Here is a 15,357-nt window from a genome sequence, read left to right on the forward strand (position 1 = left end):
CAAACGGAGATGTTTGGGGGGATTTCCTTCCAAATCCTAGCAAATAAAATAGGGGAAAAAAATCAGACAAAGCCCATTTTTGTTCAAAAAGGTTGCAGCCAACTTGAGTTAACGCTTTCAGGTGGGTGTGTGCTGCCCGTACAGACCTTCTCCCCTGAGGAAGAGCTACTGCATTGCATCACATCCAGGAAAGTTATGTTGGTGCAAGGGGGATCCAACCCTGAGCTGGTTCTCTGCTAATGCAAGATTTTGGGCTATGGAAGGACACGAAGGAGGTGCCTGTCAGAGGCCAAGCCAGCTATAAACCTGCCTTCAACTCTTAAAAATGTCCTTTTATTCATCCTACCTCTCCTACTAACTGCCATAACACAACACTCGAAAACTCCATTGGATGCCGGCGGGAGCAAAACCATGTCTTAAATCAGGCAGCTCCTGTGAGTTGCTAATTCAAAGGCTAGACAGTTGAGGTTTGGGTCACAGGATCTGAAGAAAATCTTTAGGGAAGGCAGTGTCTCAAGTGAACAGCTGGTGACATACCTGGATTGCTTCCAACTATGTGTGGACAATTAGTCTACCTGCTTCGGGCAGCACCTCCCACGAACAGCAGCAGGTCCTGTCAGTCATGCCCAAGGCGCAGTAAGCCAGCAGCAGATGCAGAAGGGTGTGAGTAACACTCTGTAAATCCATCCAAAATGCACACTGAGGTGGGGGGAATGATGGCACTTTAGAAATTTTACTTCTGAGAAACCCAGAGGATGTTCAAACTAGATTATTGGCAAAGCTGCTGTTGCATGGGTGGGCACTGGCTCTGCAGAGAATGTAGATCCACTGTGTATATGGCACAGCCTTTAAGTATGTCCCAAGATCTAGCTACCTGAGGTAGCCACACGGCCCCCTACACTGTAGAATCTGACTGTCTTGTACTTTTTAATGGGCACCCTGGGCAGTGCTGTTATCCCCATGATTCAGTGGCAGAGGTGAGAACCAAGAGAGACTAAGTCACTTGCCCAATGTCACACAGGCGATCTGCAGTGGAGGGACTTGAACCCAGGTCTTACAAATTGCACACCAGTGTGCTAGCCACTAGGCCACCCTTCCTCTTCAGGGAAAAGCCTGCAGAATTTCCCATTGATTCTCAGAATGTCTGTGCATTAGGAGGGCCCCACGTCCGATCCATGGCGCGGCAAGACATTCCTCTAGACAACACAGCGTTTTGGACACACTTTCGCCTCACTTTTCTGCCTAACTTGGGAGCTCCCCTGTGGTTTCTTCCGATGGGGAAACATGAGAGCTGGGCCTTAGAACAAAAATGGAAATTAAACTTTGACCGCATGGAAAAGAAACTCATGGCAGCTATAATGTTATGTCTCCTTACAGGATATTATTCAACCACCAGATGTGCTGCACAGAGTTCCACAGAGTACGGACGCTGACAAACAAGGCAAACAAAGCTAGACCAAGGTCTGTGGAAGCCTATTTATTTTTCTGTAGTTGTCGCTGCTTTATTTCATAAATGCCTCTTGCTGAAGGTGAACCGTGGATCCATAGAGCATGTCAGCAACAGGGACTCCTGGCAGCAGATTATCTCGCCACTGCCCTTCCCCCTCCTCGCCTTTTTAATATGTACGTTCCTTACATTTAAAGAAAGTGCATTGTTTATTTCAAGGATGAGCAATTATCTCTTGGATAAATGGGTCACAATCCCCAGTGGACAAAAGACAGTTCTATTACCGGTTAAAAACAAAGCCTCAAAAGAAGAACAAGAAACCTCTGGATGTATCACATCCTTCCCCTCTCCGCAACACCCCCAAATTCCCTTTTTTATTGGCGTCCTTTACAGGCTGCTAACCAAGTTAAAACATTCAACCTGAAGTCCAACTAGTAAAAAGCAGTGAAGGCATTCAGAGCATGCTTCCCCATGCCATGTTTAAAGTGCGGCACTAAGGAAATGTTCAGAAGAGTGAAGCTTTGCCTTTTATATATCCCAGCAGACCTACACTTCCTAATAGACCCGTCTACATCAACAAAGTATTCCCCGGTCAGGGCCGAGACTCGACAAGAACCACTCTGAGGCAACTGACGCAGCCACAACTTTCCACTAGAAGTTAATGAACTTTTAAAAACATTTTGGAGAGTGATCTATGCACAAGGCAGCTTGGTGTATCACAGTTAATATAATGGGTTCATTTCCCGGAGGGAGACCCAGTCGGAGCTGCCAGCTGGATGGCTATTCTTCCAGTTCTTTTTGAAAATTCTCTTCCTCCCCTCCCCCTCTGTTCTTGCTGAGGAAGTAAAAGGGAGCCAGGTCCAGCCTGTACTAATGATCCATTTCAACAATTTTAAGGTGAGTGGGAACAAAAATCAGGACCTTAGACTAAGTATAAAAGGATTCTCATTGATGTCTGTGTTTTGATTTGTCCCTGGAAATCAAGGGATCTTGAGAGTGGCTCAATGCCCTATGGATTGATGGATATTCATATGTTTAAGGGTGTGTTCATATGTACACACATGTAGGAGAAAGGTGCTGGCAATCTGATGGCTGTCACTCCTGATCCATCACACTCATTGAGCTTCTCCATTTATGACGATGGAAGATATAGCTCTATATATATTTGGCAGAAAAAATGAGGAGGGTGAAATTGTCAGAAAGAACTGAAGGGGCTCGTAGCTCTTGTGTGAGTGCTTTGTATAGCTTTGCAGCTGATCTTGCTAAGGGAAAGTTAAGACTTTGGCAAACTGCTGGGAGCTTGCAGTTTTGGAAAGCAGTAACATTTCGCATGCTCAAAATTAATCACAGTGCAGAAAATGGACCACTTAGCCTGCATTCAGCTTCCCTCTTTGCTAAGGAAACAGGCATAGCTAAGAAACATACATTGCAGGGGACGACTTAACAGATCAACGCTAACCACTTTTCATGGGCCAGCAACACAACTCTGAGCGACAGCGTAAGGAGGGAATATGCCCTGCTCGGTGCACTTGGTCTTGTGTTATTTTGAAAAAGAAAACATTTAAAAAAATAAATAAATAATGAATCAGAAAGAGAATGCAAGCCAGAGGTTGGTATTTTAACCTTAGGCTATGCATGCACTGCCCTGCAGTTCAGTCTGTGAGTCGTGAATAGCAATGTGCTTTACTATGACTCCCTGTGTGAACTCTGCAGGTGCAAACTACAAGGTTCCTAGTTCACATTAATGTAATCCTGTTTGAAGAGGACTACCATTAATGCAAACTAGAAAGCTTTTAATTTGTGCCTGCGGCATCCACACAGGGGGTTACAGTGCTGCACTTTGGTGCACACCGTTATCATGTCCCTATAGTCCAAACTGTGGGGCAGTATAGACAAGCCATCTTCCCATCTATCCACATTCCCAGCATCCTCCCCACAACCACACCCACTTTCCCAGCATTCCCCACCCCCAGCACATGTCCCCATCCACACACATCACCACCCTCTCTTTGCCTGGCCCTACCATATTTCTTCTTAGGAAATATACATAACATTTTATACCATAATATTTGCAGAAATTGAAGCATTTAAGGTGATATATTATTGTCTGATATTTCATCTTCCAGCAATATTTTGACACTTATAATTTACTAAATTATGTGATTTGTATTTTAATTAAAAACAGTTAATGGAGCTACTACTTCTGGCCAGCATCCAATAACCTTTCAATGTCCAGTGACAATATTTTAACATTAAATATTTCATCTCATTTTGTCTTTAAGTTAACATCTGTTCGACGTAGCTGGAGAAAATATTTTAAGCAAGCTCAAAGATTACTGAGGCAACATCACAACACGCTATGACAGCTCCACTAGATATTGAAAACAAACAAAAAAACCCTATTCCTTTAATAAATATGCAGGTAATAACAACAAGACCAGGAAGAAACCTGCAGTCTGAAGGGTTACGTGAAGTTATTATAACCAGGGCTGCTGCCTGGGTGCCATATGGCCCTCATAATTGCATTGTTACAATGGCAGCTGTTGGGAGGACTGTTATTACAATAGTGGAAATAGCAGTTACCTGGAGTAGCAACTCAGCTTCTTCTGCAAGTGGCTGTAGAGGAAAATGTGCCATTTGGGGCACTTCTGGCTGCTACTCTGTTCTTATTCTGGGTGTAGAATTTCAGATCTGTTAGAAAGAAGAAGCGGAATAATAGTGTGAAATGCAAGGAACGAAAACTCCATTGTACCAAGCTGTCAGAATGGACACTGGTGCAAACCTGTGTTGAAACGATACAGGACAGCTCTAGTACTGCATATGGTCACTCGATAGAATTTGTGTGACGGAAATGTTTGATCTTGGTGTTTGATTTTCATATCATATGGATGGTTCAAGTCAGCCCATGAGATGGATTTCTCACACAAAGTTTTGTTACCTGTAATAAAGTGAGAGGAAAGGAGTGTATGTCGTGGTTGAAGCATGAACCTGGGAGCCTTAGGAATAAACTTCTACTGTACTAATGACTTCTAGTGTGACATTGGGCAAGTCTACTTTATGTTTCAGTTTGCCCACTTGTATAACAGGGATAAATATTTATCTACCTCTCGGAGGTCCTATGACACGTGTCTAACATGTGTGTTACAGAATGTCCTCCAAACTGTAAATATTTACTTGTGAGGCAGGTAGCAAACCACAACCAATCCTTGACTAATTATTAATTAGTTTTATTCCTGTAGCGCCTAGAGGCTCCAACCAAGATCGGGGCCCTAATGTGCGAGGCTCAGTACAGAAATACAATGAGATAGTCCCTTCTATTTATTCCTAGAGCATATGGGAACATTTTTGACCAAATCAGATTTCGGTGAAATACGCTGTTTCATTGAAGCCAAAATGTTTCACGGTGATGGTTCAGTTTCAACGAAGACTTTGTCAAAAAATATTTCAGCTCAAGAACCTCTTTCACGCTCTGTAGCCTGAGGGTTAGGGCACTGGCATGGGAAACCAGGTTCGAGTCCCTTCTCCACCCAATTCAGAGTGATCTGGGATGAAGAACTCTTCCTCTAAATTCATGAGGCAGAGAAGAGCCTTGGAACCTGGATCTTCTATATCCCAACCCAGGGTCCAGCTACCAAGCTCCAGAACATGAAAACACACACATGTTCAAAAGGTTTCCTTTACAATATGGAACTAAACCAAATTTTGAAAGCTCAAAAGTTGCCACAAAAGGGAATCATCATCCACCGGTCAGCAATGCTTCTTGCACAGGATTTGAGCTATCTCCTACCTGTATGCCTTGATTACTCTTGGGATTCAGCAGTCACTGTCCAGCCCCCAGCGTAGCTGCACCAGTGTAAAAAAGGAAAGCCATAATTTGCACTGGTTGAGGTTACTCTGGTTTTAAGCAGAGGTCCACCATTCCACCAGTCCAATTTTGTCTGTCTGCAGTAGGATTTGCACCGCTGCAGCTGTAACAGTTATTGGCCAACATTGGGGAAAATCACCAGTAAGGACAAGTCCTTAAAGCAGGAGATCTCTGTGGTAAGGGCTGACAAATGCGGACCTTGTAAAGGTTTCCATTATGTTTAATTTCACGAAGGTCTAGTAGAAACTGAATGATTGATTCATCAGCTAATGCCGGTACAGCTCTTTGACAATGTAGTGTTGTAGAAGCGCTAAGTGTCATTATCGATCAACCCTTCCACTTTATACTGTCCCCATAAGGAGAACAAGGGGGTCACTCGATGAAATGAATGGCAGCTGAACTTAAAACAATCACTGCAAAAGACACTGGCTGTGAAATTCACAGCCACAGGAGGTCAGGCTGTCAAAGACTGTAGCTAAATTTTATGACCATAAATACTTGTACTTAAGCCTTCTAAGGCAGAGGCAATCAGATCTCATACCCCAGGGTGCAAGCTGATTGCCCCCAGAGGCCAGGAATTGATCGGCACTCCTTCCATAATTGGTGAATTACATTGTCAGGGGGTTTATGCTCCCCCATGAAGCAGGAGGTCAGACTCGACGGACCAATGGTCCGATCCAATAAGGCAAATCAAAGGCCCACCAAGACTCTGTTTCCTTTGCTGCTGCCATCCACCCAGTTGCGAATGCCAATTCAGATCAGGGCTTACAGCTAGACTGAGAGGGAAAATCATTCCATAGCCATGATAGTGAATTTTTTTGGAAAGCCAGTTAGTGAGCCCCATGCTCCTGCTCCACACACGGAGGCAGAGACACTGGGTGAGAGTCTCCAAGCGGGAGAGCGTTTGCTGCATGGCACTGCCGCACCGTGCGTGCAAACAGGAAGTGGAATTCCAAAAATTCCTGGGCCTTTAAAGGGGGAAGGGCAGATGCCTGTATACCTGGGTGCAGGGCAGCGGAGTTGGAACTGCTGACCAGAGCAGTCAGGATGGGCAACGAGGGACACCCCCTGGAGGCCATTTCCAGTGATGTAACAAAGTGCTTTATCTACACGGACACGCTGTCGATATAACTTTGCTGCAAAAAGCTCTACGCCTCTCATCGAGATGGTTTAATTTTGTGGGCAAAGCAGGATCGTTTTCCCGGCAGAAGGACCACTCCAGTGTGGACACCTCCACTGTATTGCCGATGAAACCTGACTTTAGTAGACAAAACTCTGTAGTGTAGACAAGGCCTAAGAGCATGAAATCTTTGAAGCCCTGCTCTGAATTAACAGGCCCCTTCATTCAGGAACGCTGAGCGTTTTATACCCCCCGGCTCGCTCCCAGTGCTATTTTTATTCTGCACACACAGCCCTCACTTGCCACACTCCTGCTTTAGGGAGAGTTAAAGAGCAGCAGGTGCCGAGTCTCCACAAGTGTGTGACAGCTATAGGTAGGTAGATATGGAACTTTGATCACTGTCAGTACCACTGTAGCAGTGGAAGAGGGAGTGGTTTTCCATCATTCACTGCCACTTAAACACACCATCAGCAACAAGCTGAGAAAATGCCACGGGCTAACAAACTGTTTCAAATATTGGAAGGCAATTGGCTACCTCAGCAGTTCTCTCCCCTAAATCTGATTTCGTTAAAAAATTGTGTCAAACATTTTATAGCCAGAGATTTTCAGGGAGATCTAATGGTCAGAAATTAGAGCAAGGGAGGTTCTCCCGGACCTTTCGAGCCTGGGTAATTGTAGCAGCACCTCTGGGGCTGGATAGAGCCTTACTAGTGATTTTCAGAAATATTCTGCTGATAACAGTGATTGTTGTAAGTTGCTGAATGAACACAAAGCACTGGCTGTCAGGAGATGTCGGGTGCCCTGTTTTCCAGATAAAAAGTGATTAAAGACTCCATAACAGGTTCTAAATCTGTTCTTTAGAAATTCTATTAAGCAATCTAATTAGCTAATTCAATTAACTGATTAGGTGATATTAAATAGTTAATTTAGGGGGGAAATTTATAAAGCTATCACATGAAATAAAAAAAAGCAGGACGACGTTAGGCCAAGAGCTTCCTTTCTTAACTCCTGTAGTGCTTTAATCAGCAATTTAATTGGCCACCTGCTTTGGGCACGGAGTCATTACCTACCACTATGCACCAGTAACCTTTCCCTCCACTCCACTATTGACTGGCATTTCAGTTCAGTGCCCAGAGAAGGTGTGTATGTGAGACGGATGGTACCTAAAGTGATTATGTCAGTACCCTACTGTGACAGGTTGCCCCCCTTCAAGATGGCACCTGATGTGCTGAGATGCCACTGAGCGTCTCTGTTCTGCCAGCCTGAGCACCCTTTTCACCTGTCTTGCCTAACCAGGCTCTTAAGCCTCCTCCAGCACACACACAGGCAGGGCCACACCCAACTGTGGAATGAAACAGACACCGAGAACAGGTCTGGGAAGACTCAGTTTAAGGGACTTGGCCCAGCACTCAAGTGCAAACCCAAAAGTATATTATGATATCTGCCTCCTCCCTCAATGTGGAAGAAAGTGTGCACAGCCTCTTCCCCCTCTGACCCCCAATTATGAATTGCACAAATGGGATTATATTATAAACAAGAAATAAATTTAACTATAAAAGGCAGATTTTAAGTGACTGTAAGAGATAACAGACACAACAAAACAGATTATTAAGCAAACGAAACACGCAACCTAAGCTTGTTTCACTAAAGAAATTGGTTACAAATAGTAATTTCTCACCCTAAATATTGTCACAGGTAGATTACAGAAAGTCTTGAAAGGCAGCTGCGCTGGCCTGCAGCTTGAGACTTCAGGTATTTCCAGTCACAGACTGGACTCACTCCCACCCTGGGTTCAATCCTTCTCCCCTCAGTTTACTTCTTGTTTCCAGGTGTTTGTCAGCATCTCTTTGGGTGGGTTTCAGAGTAGCAGCCACGTTAGCCAGTATCTGCAAAAAGAAAAGGAGTACTTGTGGCACCTTAGAGACTAACAAATTTATTTGAGCATAAGCTTTTGTGAGCTACAGCTCACTTCATCAGATGCATGTAGTGGAAAATACAGTGGGGAGATTTTATATACACAGAGAACATGAAACAATGGGTGTTACCATACAGACTGTAACAAGAGTGATCAGGTAAGGTGAGCTATTACCAGCAGGAGAGTGGGGGAGGTAGGCAAACCTTTTGTAGTGATAATCAAGGTGGGCCATTTCCAGCAGTTGACAAGAACGTGTGAGGAACAGTGGGGAGGGGGGGAGAAATAAACATGTGACAGCAATGCCCCTCTGCCATGTACATTGGCCAAACTGGACAGTCTCTACGTAAAAGACTAAATAGACACAAATCAGACTTCAAGAATTATAACATTCAAAAACCAGTCGGAGAACAGTTCAATCTCTTTGGTCACTCGATTACAGACCTAAAAGTGGCAATTCTTCAACAAAAAAACTTCAAAAACAGACTCCAACGAGACACTGCTGAATTGGAATTAATTTGGAAACTGGATACAATTAACTTAGGCTTCAACAAAGACTAGGAGTGGATGTGTCATTACAAAAAGTAAAACTATTTCCCCATGTTTATTTCCCTCCCACCTATTGTTCCTCACACGTTCTTGTCAACTGCTGGAAATGGCCCACCTTGATTATCACTACAAAAGGTCCCCGCCGCCCCAGCTCTCCTGCTGGTAATAACTCACCTTACCTGATCACTCTTGTTACAGTCTGTATGGTAACACCCATTGTTTCATGTTCTCTGTGTATATGAAATCTCCCCACTGTATTTTCCACTACATGTATCTGATGAAGTGAGCTGTAGCTCACAAAAGCTTATGCTCAAACAAATTTGTTAGTCTCTAAGGTGCCACAAGTACTCCTTTTCTTTCTTTGGGTGGGGAGGCAGAGGAGAACCACGATGATGTCACTCCCCTGCCTTATACAGCTCTTGTGTATGGCGGGAACTTTTTATCTCCCAGTGGAAGAACACTGGCATTCCAAGGGATGGGTCCAGTACCAGGTGACTCAGATCCATGTCTCTGCAGGGCTGTGGCAGCCATTACTTGTAGGCTGTCTGGAGCGTCCACAGGAAGACTGAGTTCTTTCACAGTCCATTGTCTTTGCTAATAGCCCATTAGTCCTGTCTGGCTTTTCCATTTGATGTACCTGAAGGGCTAATTGGGGGTGACACCCAAAATAACACATTTGACATACAGATACATGGTCAATATTCCTAAATTCAGATACAGAAATGATACAGGCATACAAATTGGATAATCACATTCAGTAAATCATAACCATAATCATACCATAATGATATCTTATATGCACCATCTTGCTTAAAGTATATCTCAGTTATGTCATATTCATATCAAGCATATTTTCATAACGAATATGGAGTGAAATGTCACACCTCCTTTCTCCTTGGGAATTTCCCCTTCTCTGCTGCATGAGTATTCCTTGAGCTCCTTTCTAGACTTATAGCCTAGGACAGGGAGGTGGGAAGATAAAAATCAATCAAAAAGATACAGCAAGAGCCTAAACTGTGAAACTAAATTGGATAATCACATTCAGTAAATCATAACCATAATCATACCATAATGATATCTTATATGCACCATCTTGCTTAAAGTATATCTCAGTTATGTCATATTCATATCAAGCATATTTTCATAACGAATATGGAGTGAAATGTCACACCTCCTTTCTCCTTGGGAATTTCCCCTTCTCTGCTGCATGAGTATTCCTTGAGCTCCTTTCTAGACTTATAGCCTAGGACAGGGAGGTGGGAAGATAAAAATCAATCAAAAAGATACAGCAAGAGCCTAAACTGTGAAACACTGGAGCCATCATGTTACAGTAAGACTCAGCACTTACATAGCCTCTTTCATCCTCTAATCTCAAGAGCTCGTTTGCATGGACCCTCTGGGAAACAGACAAATATTCACCCTCCCATTCCACAGATGGATAAATAGAGGCACGGGCATCTAGGGATTGATTTTCCATTGCCTTGCACCTTGCATGGTCATTTACATCACTGCAAAGCAAGTCCATATGTGCCAGAGGAGAATGGAAGTGTTGCAGAGCCACCTTGAGCAGGTGTTAACGATGACAGAGAATGTAAGGTGCAGAAGAACCAGACCCCGAGCATATTGCCCAGCAGCTCAATGGAACAGAGCTCAGCAGGGCCACCTCTCAGCCGCTTGCTCTAATCACTGGCCAACCAGACATAGCTGAAATCTGGCAGGAATCTCTGCATGCAGATTTCTCTCTAGTTAGGCAGACACCAGAGGTTCAGATACCACCATCTGGAAGGATAATGTTTGGATGATCTCAACCAAACTTCCATGCCTCAGTTTCCCAAGCTGTAAAAAAAATGGGTGATATTGGTACTGACCTTCTTTGCATAGAGCTTTGAATCTATTGATGAGAAGCACCACATAAGAGCTAAGCATTATTAATCTTCTCTGACCCAGACTGAACCTGTGAACCTCGAGAGACCTGCCCTTTATAGTTCATGAGAGTTCCAAATACGACACAGTTAGAGTTAGGAGACAACCTATCACTGTAATCTGTCCCCAGTAAAACATGGAGAAGTCCTTGTGGCACCTGAGAGACTAACAAATCTAATTGGGCATCAGCTTTCTGTTAGTCTCTCAGGTGCCACAAGGACTCCTCATTGTTTTTGCTGATACAGACTAACATGGCTACCACTCTGAAACCAGTAAAACGCTGCGTCTGGGGATAGTTGAGAATTATTTTTGTACAGATGTAGTGAGATCTTCTTGCAGATGCCTAAGGGCTGAGTGCAGGGAACAAAATCAGTATTGTTTCCTTGTGTTCCTCTGTCTGTTTGTGTGTATCCACTACAGCCTTACCTCTGTACCTTTTGTCTTCTACTCAAGTTAGGCCTGCTTCTCTCCCCATATAAGTTATACTGATATACTAGACCAGCAGAGTGCTCCTTGTGCGGCTGCCAGTTATACTGGTAAAGCTGCACTTTGTACTGATATATAGCCTCCCCCAGCCCCTGAGCAAAACCACCCTATATGGGTAAAAGTGTAGCTGGACCTGTGTAACTGCACCTAAACTAGGGGCTTCTACTGCCACAGCAGTGTCATTCAGGGATCACACCTTTTTTACACCCCTGACCAACATAACTACGCCAAAAGAAGTTTGTAGCATAGACCAGGGCTGGACTTAGGCAACCCAGGCGATCACCTGGGGTGCGGGCTTTGGGGGCGCCAGGCTTGCGGGGGGGGGGCTCTTTTTGTTTTTAGCGGCAAAAGGGAAAATAGAATCTTTGAAGTAACATGTTTCGGGTGTTCCGTATGTGGAGTCATTTTTCACTAAGCTTCTAGAATGTTCTGGATCTTTGTAGAATCTCATGGACTCTTCCAGACTTTCTGAGAACTACATTTTCCTTGAACCTCCTAGAATGTTGTCAGCCACGCCCTTGCAGGTATATAAGGGGCAGGGCGTCACCAGTCAGTCAGTGAGATATAAGAACAAAGTGAAGTGAGAATCCAGCTGCAATATTGTGAGGGAGAGACTGACACCACTTGCTACTTTATTGTTTGAAAATGCCATTGGCCAGTCTTTGGATCTCTCTGATATTTTGCTTCAGTTCGTGAAGGCAAAGGCGAGAAAAGCGCCCTTTTGAACTAAAGGACTAGAGTTAACATTCTAAGGCTGTCACCTACTGTAACACGATTTAATACTGGTCCGCTCAATGTTGGTGCACAGTTCAATTTTGTGATGTTAGTATGTAGAAAATTTAAAAGTTTCTACAAGCTTTGAGGAAACAATTTTTTTATTCGCTTATATATGGCATGAATAAATACAGATTTATAGACCCTAGCGTGCAATTTTATCATCTTATATGACAGGGAGAAATCACGTGTGCAAATCGTGCAGCAAAGTTGAGAAATGGGCTACCAATGCAATACAAAATAAGGTATTCAAAAGTTTAACGGAGGGGAGTGGCGCCAAAGATGCTCCTCACCTGGGGCGCCATTTGCTCTAGGGCCAGCCCCGGAGCAGACATAGCCTTAGATGGTAAGTTCCCTGGGGAAGGGACCATCTTTTTGTTCTGTGTTTATGCAGCACTGAGCAGAACAGGGTCCTGCTCCATGACTGGGGGGTAGGGGGGGTCGGGTCATCTCAGGGGCTACTGCAATACAAATAAAGATAAAATACAATATTACCTACTCCCAACATTCAAAAAATCATGAGTCACGCCGCTAAAAATTCATGAGATAAAAAAAAAAAGTGTTGGGGTCTAGTAGATTTCTGCTTTCTGAGCCTTTTGGTAACACCCGGGTCATGTTTTCAAGTTTTTCTCAGCAACCACCAGGGCCAGTGACCTAGCTGGAAAGCAAGCAATCCGGCAAGCCTAGATTCTCATGTATTCCCAAAATTCCAGGAGCTGGGGCTCTAAGAAAAATATCAAATATTGGCAACACTACAAATGTTATCCTAATTATTGCTTTGAGGGTGGCGGAGGGGTGGTGGTGGTGGCGGCCTGTGTCCTGGTTGGGGGGCTGGCCCACTGTTCACAGCGTTCGCAAAGTCTCCTCTGCCACAAATATATTTCCTAGCCCCAGACTTTGTAGCCTTGATCCCAACTGAGTTTTTCATCTGGGTCCACTTGTGATAAGAATCAGGGAAATTCCAAGCAAAAGCTTCAGCTCCTTCTCATATGCACCCCACTGTAGGTCAGTGTGAATTCATATCTATAGTGTACTTGGAAGGCAATAAGCACCGTATAAAGTAAATGCTGATTGTTCTGATTTCTTATCAGATGCACCCAAACCAGAACCTTTTGTTTGAACACGTGTAAACATTTGGATGGGGGTTAGATGAAATGGAGACCAGATCCAAACCACCCCAGGGGGTTAGTTTTTCCCTAAATGCCCCCATCTCCATTTGAAAAGTAGAAGGGCCAAACCCATTTATCCCAACTGCTTCCCCATCTAAAACTTGGGGTCCCAGATCAAATGGGGACAGGGATCCAAAATACCTTTGGTTTGCTCATCTCCATTTGATCTCATCTGCATCGTTAAAACTTCTGGGGAATGAGCATAGATAGCACAGCACCCCTTTTATATGGGTGTGAAACACGGACAGGTCTCTGTAAACACAAAGCAGCTTGAAAAATGTCACATGCATAGTCTCCGCTCTGTTCTGAAGGTCCATTGGTGAGATAAAGTGTCAAATATTAGCATTCTTGAAAGAGTTCACACAACCAGCATGCACACAATCCAGGCTCAGGTCATGTGATCAGGATGGGCAATGACAGACTCTCAAAAAAGTTTTTCTATGATGAGCTGAAACTCGGAAAGCACAGGAGGGAATCAACAAAAAATGCTTCAAAGACACCCTTCGGCACAGTCTCACCTCAGGCAGCGTAAGTATCAATACCTTCAAAGACCTAGCCAAGGACCGACCTGACCGAAGAGCAACTATCAATAAAGGCTGTAAACATTTCGAGAAAGACAGGCGCAAAAAACAAACAAAAAAAGGCCAGGCATCCTGCCAAGTCTTCAGTGGGAGCCTGCACATTGCGGTGTGACATCTGTTTGCAATCTTGTGCCTCACAAATCGGAGGCTAGAGCAACATGAGAACACAGATAATGCCGTGACATCGTGGGACAGCCATACTCTGCACGGCACAGTACAGGTCTAGATGGGGTACGTCTAGCCATGGAGCACAAACGTGTTATGTGGAAGTTCCTCTCTTGCCTGTTAGGCTCATAATAGGAGATTAGACCCTAACTGTGACATTCTGATCTTGAAATTCTTTGAACCCAATTATCCCAAGAATTCAGGGGTGTTTAGATCTGTAGTTTCTGTCCAGCCTGTTATGAACTAAGACAAATTGGGATATTCAGCTGTGGTTTTGGTGCTCTGGTCTGGGCCCATCTCTAGTCATGATCATATTGATGTCTCATTAACACAGCTCTTTGTATCCTATAGTTATTTATATCACAGCAGCACCTGAAGGCCCCAGTCAGAGATCAGGGCCCCATTGTTCTAGGCCTTATACACACTCATACTGAAAAGACTGTACGTGCCCTAAAGAGCTCACAGTCTGTGACAGAGACAACAGGTAGATACAAACAGACCAGAGGAACACAAGGGAACAGTCAGTGAGAAGATTATGATTCGTGTCAGTAGCAGCTGTCACAGTACACAACTCGTAGTCACTGTTGAGTGCTTCAGCTGTATTGCAGCAGAGGTGAGATTTGAAGGAGGATAATGTAGTGGCTTAGTGGATTTTTATGGAGAACTCCTCCAATGCATCTTTGATCATTCTACATCGACACCGAGGTATTCACAAGCGCATGTGAACTTTTGAGAGGATCCCTTAGGCCGCAGAAGTTGGTGCTAGAGTTCAGCTGTAACAGGAGCTTTGTTTAGTGGTGCCTCAGAGCAGAAGGTCAACAGCAGCTGCTTTGCCAGGGTTTTTAACGCTTTGTTCACCTCCACACTCTGGTCCACACAGAGTTCTCTGCTCTTTAGTGGATCTGTTTAAGAATAGTTGTTTTGCTAATTGCATTACACATTAATCTTGCAGTAGGACGGAGCGGCCAATCGGGTTGGGGTTCTATTGTGCGAGGTGTTGGACGCTGTAATACATTATCAACGTAATTCATCTGTGTCTTGTCACAATGAGCTCTCAGGAAGCACCAGGATATTTTGCAGCTTGTTGCAAAATAAAAAAACAAAAAATGATGGTATCTTTCAACAGGTGCAATGGAAAAATCTAGGCAAAAGTCAGGACAATTTAAGCTCTGAGACTTACCTTATTCTTAAATAGAGACGTACTGAAAGATTGCAGATGGTGTGACTGTTATTCCGAGAGCGTAAATATTTCTCTCTGAAAAAGCTTCCCTTTGGTTTGCTGTTCCTGAGTAAGTGCAGTACTGAAGGGAGTGCTTCAACCACTGACAAAGTCTAAAGAGCCAAACAATTGTGCTGCATACATGGG

At 44.0% G+C, this 15,357-nt stretch overlaps 1 long non-coding RNA gene across 2 annotated transcripts in view; it reads right to left on the reverse strand.

Annotated features, from left to right (window-relative positions):
• Window positions 1-547: 547 nt before the first annotated feature.
• LOC142070889 (uncharacterized) overlaps window positions 548-15,357 on the reverse strand; it is a 55,085-nt gene continuing 40,275 nt past the window's right edge. For both annotated transcript variants that reach the window (XR_012666805.1, XR_012666804.1), the window contains exons 3-6: window positions 8,111-8,318; window positions 4,230-4,385; window positions 4,031-4,138; window positions 548-675 (exon numbers count right to left, since the gene is read on the reverse strand). This is a non-coding gene — a long non-coding RNA (uncharacterized LOC142070889). The remainder of the gene's footprint in view (window positions 676-4,030; window positions 4,139-4,229; window positions 4,386-8,110; window positions 8,319-15,357) is intronic.

Source organism: Caretta caretta, chromosome 2 (genome assembly GCF_965140235.1).
Source record: "Caretta caretta isolate rCarCar2 chromosome 2, rCarCar1.hap1, whole genome shotgun sequence".
Taxonomy (NCBI): domain Eukaryota; kingdom Metazoa; phylum Chordata; order Testudines; family Cheloniidae; genus Caretta; species Caretta caretta.